We start from the raw sequence: 13,961 nt of genomic DNA on the forward strand, positions 1-13,961 counted from the left end.
TACTTGTTCTGGAAATCAAAAGGGAGACTAATTATAGCCAAGAGCACTAAACAACAAACACACATAAAATGCCAGTAAATGTACTGTGTCACATATTCTTTTAACACATTGCACCACTAAAAGTAGAGATCGAGCACGCAAGCTCTGACAAGTGACGGCAGAAGCTATACTATTTAATGCAGGTGTGTTATCGAGCAAATCGTAGGTTGTAGGTTTTTGGGAAAGGTGGTGTTCTCAAGATCTATAGTCTCGGGTCAGTTCTGCACCGTCTGGAGACGTTTCTGATCCAGCAGACAGCTGTCGAAGATAAAAAAAAATTAAAAAATCGTAGTCGTATTGATGGGGAGTGACAGTGTTATCAAAAAAGCAATTCCAAGTTTCGGATTGTTCTCAAGACATTTTGTTTTTCGTTGTTTGAGAAGTTTGGAAAGAAATGTGTGTTTCCCAAGTCAGGGAGGAAACTATGGTGAAACTTGTGGCACATTCCTACAGTTTAAAATGCTAGGATGAGTCAATATTGACGTGAATGAACATTATTAATAAATAAATAAATTGCTGATACATTTTTGTGTCAGTTGACTTTTTTTCAAGCTGACTCCACATGCTCATGTCCAGGTTGACACGATATATGATCAGCTTTGGAGGGGAAGGGGGGAGAGAGAGAGAGATAAACAAAACACTATCATCTCTCTCCAAAAGTCCATCGCAGTCAAATCCACAGGATTGTTTTCTTCTTCATGCAATAACGAGACCAACAAACCCTCCCGTTTGTGTGAAGAATGTGTTTTGTGAAAGTGAAACGTTCTCCAGTTTCAGTGTCACAAGTTCAGGCCAGTGAACGTCTTCAGAGCTCCAACCCTCGAACCCTCAGAAACAGACACTGGGGCCCTTGATGAGTGAGATCGTCTTCGTGTGTTCACGCCGGACCGCAGACGCCGCCGTCTTGTTTTGGCTCGCTCGTGTTTTGATTACCGCTCGCGAGTCGGCCGTGGTCGGCAAAGCGTGAGAGGGAATCGGATTGTCAGAGATTTCGTGTTTGGCCCTCGAACGACGCGGGGCCAATATTTGCTGGATTGTTTGCCTGCGTTTCTGAATTGGGAACAGACCTGACATTCTTTGTGGGGAGCAACAGGAAGATGCTGTCTGTGGTGATCTTAAAGTTTCTGTTTTCACGGGGCTGCAAGTGTATGTGTGTGTGTGTGTGTGTGTGTGTGTGTGGGTCTCACACTGTCTTTGACTGAAAGTTGGACAGTTGTAGGATCCACGCTCGAACATTTCGTGCTCAACAGTAAAGTATTTCATTCACTTTTCACCTTTTCATATTTGCCTATCGCAGACGTTCAGTTCTTGGATTGACCTGTGCTACGACGACGGTGTCAATGCGACATACGTGACCTTTCCCAGGAGTCAGAGGGATGGCTATCGTTTATTTTTTATTTTTACGATACCGATGCTAAACCGGTACTTTTAAAACGATACCGTCGCCTAAACGGTGTCTGAACCGATACTTTTTTTTTTAAAAGGAAAAAAGCACAATTTGATGTTTGAAAATAACGACATTAAAAACCTCTTCAGCCGTATTCCTTGTAAAAGACGTTCTCATGGCCACACTGACAAAAAACAGATATCAGACTTTCTATTTGTTGGCTTACCTTTATAAATGTAAGACTTGCCATCATTATGCTACTAATCTGAGTTAAGGCTGCTCTTGTCATCATAGGTCTCCACGTTTTCATGGACGATATTCTCTTTTTGATGTCGGAACAGGAATGTCAGGCGTTATCATGAAATGCCTCCACAGTGAGACGCGCAAAATCGGTCCCGTCACATTGTGAACATAAACAAGTTGTTTCTGTTTGCGGGAGAGATCAGCTATGGAGGACTAAATACAAGAATAAATAAATAAATGCTTAAATAAATGTATAAATAAATAAATAAATACAAGAATAAATGTATAAATAAATACAGGAATAAATAAATATAAGTTATAACTCAACAGGACATCATTAAATAAATGTATTTCTACATTTCTGTATTTCTTCATTTATTTATATCTATTTGCGTCCACACATATTTCTTCATTGATTTATGTGTCCTTTGTATGCAAATGAGCTGTTATAACTTATATTGATTCATTCCTGTATTTATTTATTTATACATGTATTCTTGTATTTATTTATTCATACATTTATTTAAGCATTTATTTATTCATGCATTTATTTATTTATTCCTGTATTTAAACATTTATTTGAGCATTTATATATTTATTCCTGTATGTATTTAAACATTTATTTATGCATTTATTTATTCCTTTATTTATTTATTTAAACATTTATTTAAGCATTTATTTATTTATTCCTGTATTTATTTAAACATTTATTTATGCATTTATTTATTCCTGTATTTATTTATTTATTTAAACATTTATTTAAGCATTTATCTATTTATTCCCATATTTATTCATGCATTTATTTATTTATACTTAAGTCATTTTAAGTCCTCCATAATCAGCGGCTTCACCTACACCGAGGCTTATCGCTGTTAGTTTATCAAACGGGTATCCGTATGCACAGGAAGCAGATGCTACTGAGCAATAAAACAAATCAACATCCTTGAATTTTGAATGATAAAGCAGAAGCGCTCTGCTCGTTTGCCTCCGTAAAACAAAAAATATTAAACTCACTATCTTAACCAGCTTGTGTCGTATATTTCTAACACGGTGAATGGAAATGGAAACCGCACGCAGTTATCTTTTGGAATTAATATACGGCATGATACGAGTTCATTTGAATGGATCGAGACAGTCGGTACACCAGGGGGCTTTTTAATCTGTACTTTTCTTTCTACGTCAAGCCGTGGATTTTGAATTAGCATTGTTTTATTTTTGTTTTCCCGAGGCGTCACAGTATTTTGGGAGGAAACTATTGAATTATGTATGAGCTCACACTTTGGTCAACTTCAAAGGCGTGGAATTATGCTCAGTCTTTCTGCACTGATTTGCATTTGAAGTTTCCCTGACTGCCAAATGTTTTTAACTTAATTTGTCTCAGTCCCGCCCCCTCGAACACCGACTGGCCAATCGTGGCGTTGCGCCGCTCAGCTCTGACCTGTGACCTTCATAAAAACAAAATAAAGGGTCACTTCTTGGCTGACGGAACGCATGTGTGTGTGTGTGTGGGCTCCGAAACAGATCCGTGAAGGTAGTGCCATGTGACACCGTGACCTACGACCTCTTGCCCTGAGCCAGAGCTCGGTAACAGGTGTGAGCCTTATGTGTGTGACACACACACACACACACACACACACACACTCAAAGAGAGGGCCCGTTGCATTACCGCAGTGTGACTCACACCAGATGCTAATCGGATTATTGTAGTTTTTAAAGTTATATTTATTTTTACAGGGACTTGTGTGCGTATCTTTTCACAAATCTCTCGACTCAAGGCTCCGACCTCCACATATAAATGTGATTAGTGGACCGAAATAACACTTTCTCAGTGACACTGATATCTCTTTTTCCGAAGTGTTCTTTGAACGAGACGCTGCATCCATCCTCAGTGGCGTTACCTGGACTCCGGCCCACCTGTGGAGAATCGACAGTATCACGGAGACCTATGGATTATCGCATAGTTTCTCATATTCACGTGAACGTAAGGCCTCAGGCGGTAAACTATTCATATTTATTTCACTATCCGGCTCACAGTTGAACAGGAAATGTTGCTCCCAACACTCAGTTGACTGGAAATGATGCCCTCGCTCAATGAGAATACAGCATATTTAGTGAGATTGGAAATATGCATCACGGTCCGAGATTCAGCATAACACACGCGTATTACTTTACATCTCCAACGCAAAGGGCTTCAACTCGATAAAGTTTTCGCCCTCACTTCAGTTTTTTTCTCCCAAATGTCACATTATTTGTGAAAAACGACATTGTTCGCCTTTTATATCGTTAAACATTCGGCCCTGCTGTTGAGCCTTATGCAACAAATACAAAGTACACACTGTAGAAGGTCGTGGCATTTTAAAATGGGCATTTCAAGGCCTGGAAAAGTCCTGGAAAAAACGTAAATCATAAAAGTTTCGGAAAAGTCACGGACATTTGTTATCATTTATGCCGAGTTTGAAATATTTAATACGTTTTTTAAAGAAAGACGCTCACAATATAAGCCGGCCTTTTCTAAATTGTTCATGTTTATACCGAGATTTCAGTTTTGGTCATGGAAATTTGGTTTAAAGTAGTGGAAAAGTCCTGAAAATCCATTGGTCAGAATGTGTAAGAACCCTGCATCTGAGTCGCCCGGGTGGCGGTGAGATCAAAATAATATTAATAATAATAATAATAACTTTATTTATATAGCACCTTTAAAAACAATGTTTACAAAGTGCTCCACAGAGAGTCAAAGCAAAACAAGTGGAATAGCAATATTACATTTAAAAGTATATATTAAAATAAAATAAAACAAATTAAAAACCAAATGAATTAAAACATGTCAGTCCACATCTCCATAAGCCGACCAGATGAGCGGTGGAACATTGTTCGGTTCCACATCGGGTCGGTTACCAATCGCAGATTTGTTTCAGAAGAACAAAAGGCCAGTTTTATCCTTCTATGAATCCGACGTTTTATTATTAAATCAAAGCACAATCTCATCGCACGACTTGACGCTTGCCGTCGCGTGCCACCGGTGTCGTGCCGGTCAGCCAAGTGTCCTCGGACTTGCGAGTCATTTTTTGGCTTGCTGCAAGATGGCAAATAATAAAGGAGCAGGTTGTAGCAACACTGTCATTTTCTGTCAAGCAGAAGACATCTGCCCCCGTCATGGTATCTGATCCACGAGGCGAGGACAACCAACGACCTCGAGCGGGCCGCGCTTATGTTTCTGTGACTATTTGTTTGCGACTGTGGCAACATTGTGTTTCCATAATATGCATATTTCCACATTAATGGCAGAATTTGAGTCCCAGAATTGCATTAAATATGGAAATTTAGTCATTTAGTTTATTTAGATTTGTTGGGATCCTTCTATTATAATAATAATACATTACATTTCTATAGCGCTTTTCAAAATACTCAAAAAATAAAGTTGAAATCAATTATTTATCAACTTAACAGTTTTCATTCAGTAGATGATTTGCACATTTTAAGCCTTGCAATCTTTTTTTTCTCAGTTTCTCGTAAGCAAACCATGTAAACATTTCTGTTTCACATAAAATTTTGACTTTGTCCATCTTTGAAATTATCCGTGAAACTCGAGGATGAGGCTTTGCCGATAAGCGATCAGACGCGGCGTCGATCTTTTTAATACGAGGTCGTCTCCGGAGCCGTTGCCCGAGTCGATGTAATCAAACCGCGAGGCCGCGTATAAAAACTGTCTAATTAATCACAAGGCACACTGTGGCGGGGCCGCTCACACACAGCCCGCAGACACGCTCATCATCGGCCACGTCGAAAAACAAATACTTAGAGTTTGTCATTAATAAGTTAGAGTGCATTAAAGGCGCGTACAAATGAGGACAGTTATCTCAGAGGGTGAAAGCTACATGCGACACATATATATTTATTTTGATTTTACAAATTAGCAAGACAGGACATTAAGGATACAATACAAAGTGAAAACAGAAATAGGGTAAAGAATAACAAAAAAGACAAAAAAATAAATATATAATGGATACAAAATAATTAGAAAAACCACAGCACAAAACACATTCGCACATCACCAGTATACGTACATATTTAAGGTTACATCATCAAATCAAGTCAGCATCAGTACCAGTGTTTTTAATCTGGCACAGCAAAGTCCACCCCGGAGGGGTCCACCACGTCTAAGACCCTTGACATTGTCATGGAGGGTGTGGGTCAACTTGTACCAGTCATATGTAGAAGGGGTATCTTTAGAAATCCAGAGTTTAAGGATATTCTTTCGAGCAATATATAATAGTATTCGAATCGGCTTGGCGTCGTTATTACTCCTTGCACTGCTCACTTTAGCTCGCCCGTCACCCTGCGTGTCGTTTACGTTTAATGGCTGAACGACGGAGGTCGTGCGAGACGCGGCATCAGCTGTTGCTTTCGGCCGTCCGCGGGGGGAAGCCGAACGGATGAGCGCAACCCGGGGAACGAGCGCTCGGCCGTTTTTGATGTTGAATGACCTGCTGGTGCACTTCTTTCTCCAAACCCTAACGGGTTTCTCTCACCCGTCACCATACTTCTAAACCCACTTGGGTTCACTCTGAATATTTCTAAAGGGAAATTATGAGCCTTGTCCATCGGCTCAGTCGACTCACTCTTTTTATTCAAACTTGTTCCCGTAACGGTATTAACGATCAGAGCCGTGACAAACGAGAGGTGGTTTGGGCTCCGGCACCCGAGTGGAGCCTCTGACCCCGAAACCCAACGCCTCGTTTGGAGATTCCTTAAAGGGTCCGTTCAGCCGCGTTGCATTCCTCGCTTCATATGCGCTGTTATTTCCCAGAGCAGTAGAACGGGGATGATGAGTGATGGTGAGGCTGTAGCTTATTAGTTATTTATTTAATACATGTTTTTTCCCCCAAGTAATAGCCAGCCCCCAGGGTTCCCAAGTACATGGAGGGAATGGCTTGTGGACAACTTAAGATTTTGTCTGCAAAACACACACAGATATGAATATATGTTTTTCATATTTAGTTTTTTTTCATCTTTTGCAAGTGACCATGGTTTAAGTGGGATAATGGCCAATGAGGTGTCCATTTTCAGAAATTAATGGGGTTTGCTGAGGGCTATTCATCACATTATCATGACGAAGCTGTAATGTGATGCTTGTGTCCATCGCTGGCAGCAGGACTTTGAAAAAATAACTTTGCAATCATGCAATAAACCCATTATACACGAGCCAGGTATTACATATTTAATCAGCAAATTGTCCTTGCATTAAGATGACAAGCATTCTTAATATTGGGTTTTCTGTAACATTGTTGTACACGTTTCTCTAACCGCCCAGTGATTAAAGCAAACTCAACTCGGCTCTAAAAGTTATGACATAACATAATCACAGCATAGTGGATACAACTATATCAAATCAAGGTCTCTGGGCTACTGTTCTCACATATTTGCGCATACCCAAAAGTCCTAAACCAATAACAAGGAATGTGTCATGCAATAACGACCGTGTGGCCTACATTCTCTACCATTAAAATCTCGTGTCTTTGAAGGAACTCTGAGATAAATTCACTGGATTCTCATCAGATTAATCTGCGCTCTCTTCATTACCATGACATGTGGAGAGTGAGCCTGAATAAATTACCGTTCCTCCGAGTTTCTTTGCGATCCTAGCTCCGAACACGTCTCTCAGCCCGAGAACGAACACGCGGCTCGCCGCCCCAGAGCAAGGAGAGCCGTCCAATAAAGACCCAACAATGTGGCGGGAGATCGACGTCCCTGGATGAATCTGGTGTCTCATTTCATCTGGAGGCAAAAGCAAAAAGCCTTCAGGCTCGGACTCACACTTCTGCATTTCTGGTGGTTTTAAATCTGGGTGCGGATGGATATGGATAGTTAACGGGGCGTAAAGCAAATAACGATGAAATACAAATAAAATGCACGGTAGACACCGAGTACACAGGCGCACGGCTTTGCCCGCGCAACACTTCATAAACTCTGTTTTTTTAGGAGCTTCTTTTTTTTTGGTCGATGCAGATTTTCTTAATTATTACCTTCGCATTGAAAATGCGGAAGGTTATGTTTTGATCGCCGTGTATTTATTTATTTATTTGTATGCGTGTTACTCGCATAACTCCAAAAGTATTAAACCGAATCGCATGAAATTCGGTGGGATGATTGGTTATTATCCGGGGACCATTTGATTAGATTTTAGGATCGATCGGGTCAATGTCAAGGTCATGAAAAGGTCAACATCTTCTTTTTACCATAGCACGGTCAATTTTTATCCAATTGGCATGCAACTAATGCCAACATGTTCATAATTCAATGCCCAATCTTGTGAAATGCGAAGGTATGCGCTCTACCGAGTGCCCGTTCTAGTTCAAAATGGTTTAAGATCTAAATATTCTACCGTGTACGGTATCTTGATCTGCATCGTGACGAGGCGCCGTGGAATATAGAAGGCTCATACATTACAGATGGATGGATGGGGGCGGTGGGTGTGGCGCTTCTCTGCAAATTCAGTTATTCATGTCTCTTCCTGAAACTGCAAAGGTATGAAAACCTCTTCTCCACAGTTCTGCACGTTAAACTAGGTCATCGCGACTCACTTATCTCCATCTAAATGTGACATTTATAAATGTAAAGCTTATCTCTTGCCCCTACAGTGAGAAACCTTTTTTTCTTCTGTCAGCTTCTAATCTAATTCGTTAACGTTAACCTCTGTGAACTGTAGTAGCGGACAGACATGTATTTACTGTGGCTCTTATCTAATCACAGTTTTACTACCATTGGAACAACATGTAATGACATGGACCCAGTTTCTACGTCATACAGGTCTATGTTGGCCAATATTGGCAGAATAGTAATCTTTTATTTAGATTGAGACCATGCTCTCATGTTACATCCAGTTCATCTACCTTTATGAAAGTGGGCTGCATTTAGTCGTGCTGTCGGTGTTTCTATTATTTTGTCCCGCATTTATATCAATAAGGGCCAGGCTAAATGTCTCGCATGAGCTTTAGCAAAGCGTGTCAATAAACCCGGCCCCTGAGGGCCCCGGAGGTGAATCCCATTAGGAGGCCAGATTGTGACGTTGAATTGCTGCTCGCTCAGAGATTTTGGACATATTTTATTTTCCAACTAGCGTGAAACTCGTGAGTACACGCCGCCTCGCGTAAACAAACATCTGCCGCCTGACCTCGCCCGACACGCCGGGACTCTTTTCCCGCAAAAAATCCTGTTGGCGCTGCTCAAATTTAATCTGCAGACTCACCCCGATTCCAAGTCAGCCAGCTGAGTGGGGGCACACATCTCAAATGACCTGTTTTAGCCGTTGTCGCGCACACACACACACACACACAGACGCACATCCATGCTGTGATCTCATTAGCAATATTTGCGCATGTCGAGTCTGTAACAGTCTCCTCCCACCCCTGCATCCCGGCGTGTGTGAGCCGTTGTTGTTCGGCGCGTGTGACCTGATCTGGATCACGTTGAGAACCAAACACTCCTACTCCTTGAGGCCCGGCGGGGTCTTCTAACTAGTCGAGTGTGACGCGTCCGTCTGAAAATGGTGCTAAAAACAAAAGACGAGGGGAGAAGGAAACGGGCGTCCTGGGTTGTTTGTGAACGGGCGTGCTGGCCCGTGAAACTCTCGTGCGCGTGCCATTGTGATAGCGGCCGGGTGTCCTGCCCAGTTATTGGCGTTCAGCCAATAGCTTGGGGGGCTATGGAGAGAGAGAGAGGGAGAGAGAGAGAGGGAGGGGAGGTGGAAGAATCGGAGGCACTGTGAACCAGAGGATCGTTGACTGACAGGAACAGTGGCTGTGTGCTTGAACTAGCCAATGAGCACGAGGTGAGCGAATCCAGACCACAAGAACGAGTTCTGGCGCTCAGGGAGTTTTCTCCGTCTGGACTCAGAGCGGCGGCAGAGCGGGGCGTTCTGACACCAGGGGGTTTGCTCCTCCCTCGCCTTTTCTCCTGCACCGTTGCACATCAAGGAGGCGCTTCAGTCGAACGTGTTGAAAGTGTGTGTTATTCTTATGTATGTAAATGAAGAAAACACACACGTGTATTTATTCTATTCTGGCTTGCATATCTGCCCCCCCCGGGCCCCGGACGTCTTCCCTCTGGCAGAGTGCTCGAGCAGAGCACTGTCACCGGCACGCAGGGACTCTGCAAAAGATCTGAAGAAACTCTTTTTACGTTTTGTGTTTTTTAGCATCGGGGAAAAAAAAGCCGTGCATCGGCCATTAATCTATTGATACACGCATTCTTTCATTCAGAACAAAAATTGAGTTGTAAACTAGCTCTGATGTCGTTGGATGAATACGTTATTTTCAAGTCACTGCCTTTTGACAGTAAATTATTTTATGTTAACTTAATCTCATTGAATCATAAATTAAATATAAATATCACAGATCTCTTTCAATGAATGCCCTTCCTAGGGCATTGCTTGTTTGAATTACATTGTGTGATCTAACCTCAGTATAGGCCTACTGAATACGCACGCACACACACATACGCATATATATTAACCCATACTCACCCTACTATGGAGGACTTAAAATTACTTAAATAGAAATAAATAAATATAGGAATAAAGAAATAAATGCATGAATAAATATTGGAATAAATGTATAAATAAATACAGGAATAAATAAACAAATACATATTTATTCCTGTATTTATTTATACATTTATTTAAGCATTTATTTATTCATTCCTGTATTTATTTATTTACTTATACATTTATTTAAGCATTTATATATTTATTCCTATATTTATTCATGCATTTATTTATACTCGTCATTTTAAGTCCTCCATACCCTCCATCCAGCAGCACGTTTAATTAAAAGCTATACCTTTCCTCTCAGCTAGTGAAGTAAGACATGTTCATGTACTGTTCCCGTATCAGCGGGAATGAGCCTCTGTGCGGGAGCTCGACAGGAAGGAGGACTCGCCCATTAATCAGACTCCCTTCATAAAGGGCCGTAATTAAACAGGTTCATCACAGCCGTTGTGTTCAACGGCGAAGGCCATAAAGACTAATAACGAACAGAGCGGACGCGCCAAACACAAACACGAGGTCAGCGCCGGTGTCTCCTCGATGCCTCTGCTGTCACAATAATCCATTGATTGGCATTCAGCACACAATAAAAGTGTCAGCTGCCAGAAACGCGAGCGAAACATACTTTGGTATTTCCAAGAGGCGCTGCATGCTGGATTTTATTCGCTAGTTTGTTTTGCCGAATTTTTTATGGTTGCCGCCTTGCCCTATTCTTGGATTCAGCCCGGACGAGCAGCTGTGCGCAACATGCCCCGGGTCACCCGCGGGCTTTCGGCTTTCCCCTCTGCTCATGTCTCGGCAATCGACACATTCTTCTCTATTAACCTGTCAATCCGAGCTTATTGGAGGGAAAACGATTCACACACGCAGTCATCAAGATGACTAGACGCTAGGGCACGAAACCGGGAGCCCAGAAGGTTGTCACGGTGGGATTAGGGTGGACCCAAATGCACAACTCAGGAGATAATGCTGATAAAGATCATTTACTGAAAGCGTCGTCAGGAACGGAACAGACAGAATAAACAAACACACTGGGGAACGCTCGAGGGCTCGGTCTGAGAAACACAAGACAATCTGGCAGAGGACAAGTGCAAGTGAGGGAACCTGAGTAGACAGGGACTAACGAGGGAATGGGCAACAGGTGAGAAGGGCATGAAGACCAGGTGAAGGTAATGAGGGACTAACGAGGGAGTGATCAGAGGCAGGTGAGGGGAGTTGGACTGACGAGATGGGAAGCAGGATCTGGAATGACGTGATAGTTAGTGAGACAGGATGAAAACTACTAATACAAAAAGGAAGGTGTGGAGCTAAACTGTTACAAAGGTAAACAATGACACGCAACACGAGCCTCAGGCTGGATATTAAACCCAACGTGAGCTTGTTCTCCACCAAACCATCACCAATAGAGACAACGTCCTTCACCCCAATAGAGGTCATTTCATATCTCGATACCTATCGGGACACGGCGTGTCTTCTGGCAGCTCAATTCATAAATGGTCCACACGAAATACATGGCAACGCCTATTTTTCTAATCTTCCGGTCCATGTCGAACTTCTATTTCCTTTCTTTCGACAGACTACTAAACCCAGATCTTTGTTACAGAATCCTTCTGTGGCGTTTGGGCCATTATCTTTGTACTTTAAGGAAACGACCTATCAGGAGTTCTCTTAAGCTACCGAGAGTACTTCAAAACACAACGGGAGCTTTTTAATTTCAGTACCGATTCCAAAGCTCTGACGCGGCTCTTTTCACGGGCCTCTCGTCTAATGAAGTCGTATTGCACAGGGTCCCCCCTACAAAATATGAGCTGTGAAGCTCAACGCAAAAAGAAGAACACAATATACATGCGGTGATTCGTAAAGGGAGAAGGGGGGAGATCATCTCCGTGATTGTCTTCTCGCACGCCCGCAGTGTGAAGTCATCTTATTCTCGAGATGCTGACCGCAGTCAAAGTGAAAGTTCACCGTGATCCCCGGGAGCGTGGACTTGATCCCGAGTGACGTCTCTAAGCCGCCCCACTGAGTTCAAATCGCTCCGTGTTTTATCCGGCCCGCGGCGAGAGGAGACTGTTTTAATGGTCGGCCCGTGTGTTTTTCTTCTTCTTTTCTTCTCGCGTCCAAACCGGTTACGTGTCCCCTAAGTACCGAGCGGAGCCTCCGCGGCTCGGCGGGTCCGCCGACCTGTAATTAGCACCCGCCGTAAAAACAACTCCGCGTCCTGCCGAGCATCGCCGCGGGCCGATGACCTCGTCTGAAGCGGAGCCAGCTGCCCACTCTGGGAGCGGAACAGCGGCGCGAGAGGACGACAACGTCGCCGAGTTGACTAAGAGACAAACGAGAAAGAGGAACGGTCCTGTGATGAAAGAGGATCTTTTTAAGTCCCGATATTCTGTCCCATCCTGACCTCCCACAGAATATCTATTTAACCCTCTGGAGTCTGGGGTCATTTTTTCAATTTTACAAAAAAAATTAAATTCACCAATTAAAGGCTTTTGCATATGACACATACCCACGTGTTTTACATCAACAATCTCAGCTCTCTATATAATGAGGCACAATTGTCCTCAGGCACAAGTGAAAAGAGAAAATATGACCCTAAAGCTGAGAATTGAAGTTCGACTTTTATAAATTCTTCATATCTCTTGTGAAAACACACCTTTACTCACGTGGACGAACCGTTTTGGTGTTTGAAATTGGTTTACCAAAGGTCCTAGGTTCCTAAAAGCAGTGAATTATCTAAATACAATACTAGATACATGGAAATAAAGGTCTAAAACCAAATTTTGTTTTATCGTTTTTTGGGTAGAAATGATGTGGTCCGTCACACCATTCACCAGAATGATAAAAATGGGACTGAGAAATAAGGGTAAAGTAAAAAATTAACATTTTAAAAACGGAAACAGTGAAAAGCGTGGTGCTGCGGGCGTCGACTTCAGAGAGTTAAATATGGAGTCTGATGCCGTTGGGGTTCCGGTCATTCGCCTGGTCACTTGGCGTGCACGCGTCTTCTTCCACAAATATGATACCCGCTCACTTTCTATCCGGGACGCACTCTCCTTCAAGTCATGACGTCATTACCAGGGCCCGTTGGGTTAGGTTTGAGGAGACTTTTGGGAGTCTTTTGTTGATGGTTTTTATAAGACTATATATATATATATATATAATTTTGTTTCACTGCATTTGAGAAAGAACGTCACCTTTTTAAAAGTGATAAAAACACTGCCGATTCTTCTTTTTGCATCCTCAGAATCTCTAAAAGCTATTTTTCCCCCTCCCCTCTGTTTTAAACCGGAATGCCGAACTTCCCACGGCGCCTGTGAAGGTCGTGGTGAACTCTGGGTTGTTGCCGTCTTGGGATTCGGGTCTCGGCCCCGCAGACATGCTCCACGGACCATCGCAAACAGTCGGCTGCCCCGTCCTGTGACCCTCCCCCACCCCCCGGTCACTTAGTCTGCACACACGGCTGAAGAAGAGGAAACATCTGTGCATTTCATGCCAGACACCAGAATGCAGGGTTTTTCCTGGGTCAAAATGGGTCTTGGGTGCTCCCAACATTTTTTTCGTGGAGGTCGGGCTGTTGAGTGATCAGCAGCTGGCCGCTCGGTCCATTCGCGCACCTCACAGTTGCGTATTGATCAGACAAGAAGACACGCTTATCAACTCCAGTGTTTCCCCTACTATTATAACTGGGGGAAATCTCCACCCGCCACTCTGCAATTTTCGTCTACCCCTCCCCCCCCCCCCTGTCAA

General features: G+C 42.8%; 1 protein-coding gene across 1 annotated transcript in view; it reads left to right on the forward strand.

Annotated features, from left to right (window-relative positions):
• The window catches only part of peak1 (pseudopodium-enriched atypical kinase 1), a 111,452-nt gene that overhangs the window by 1,284 nt on the left and 96,207 nt on the right, over nucleotides 1–13,961 (forward strand).

Source organism: Pseudoliparis swirei, chromosome 6 (genome assembly GCF_029220125.1).
Source record: "Pseudoliparis swirei isolate HS2019 ecotype Mariana Trench chromosome 6, NWPU_hadal_v1, whole genome shotgun sequence".
Taxonomy (NCBI): Eukaryota; Metazoa; Chordata; class Actinopteri; order Perciformes; family Liparidae; genus Pseudoliparis; species Pseudoliparis swirei.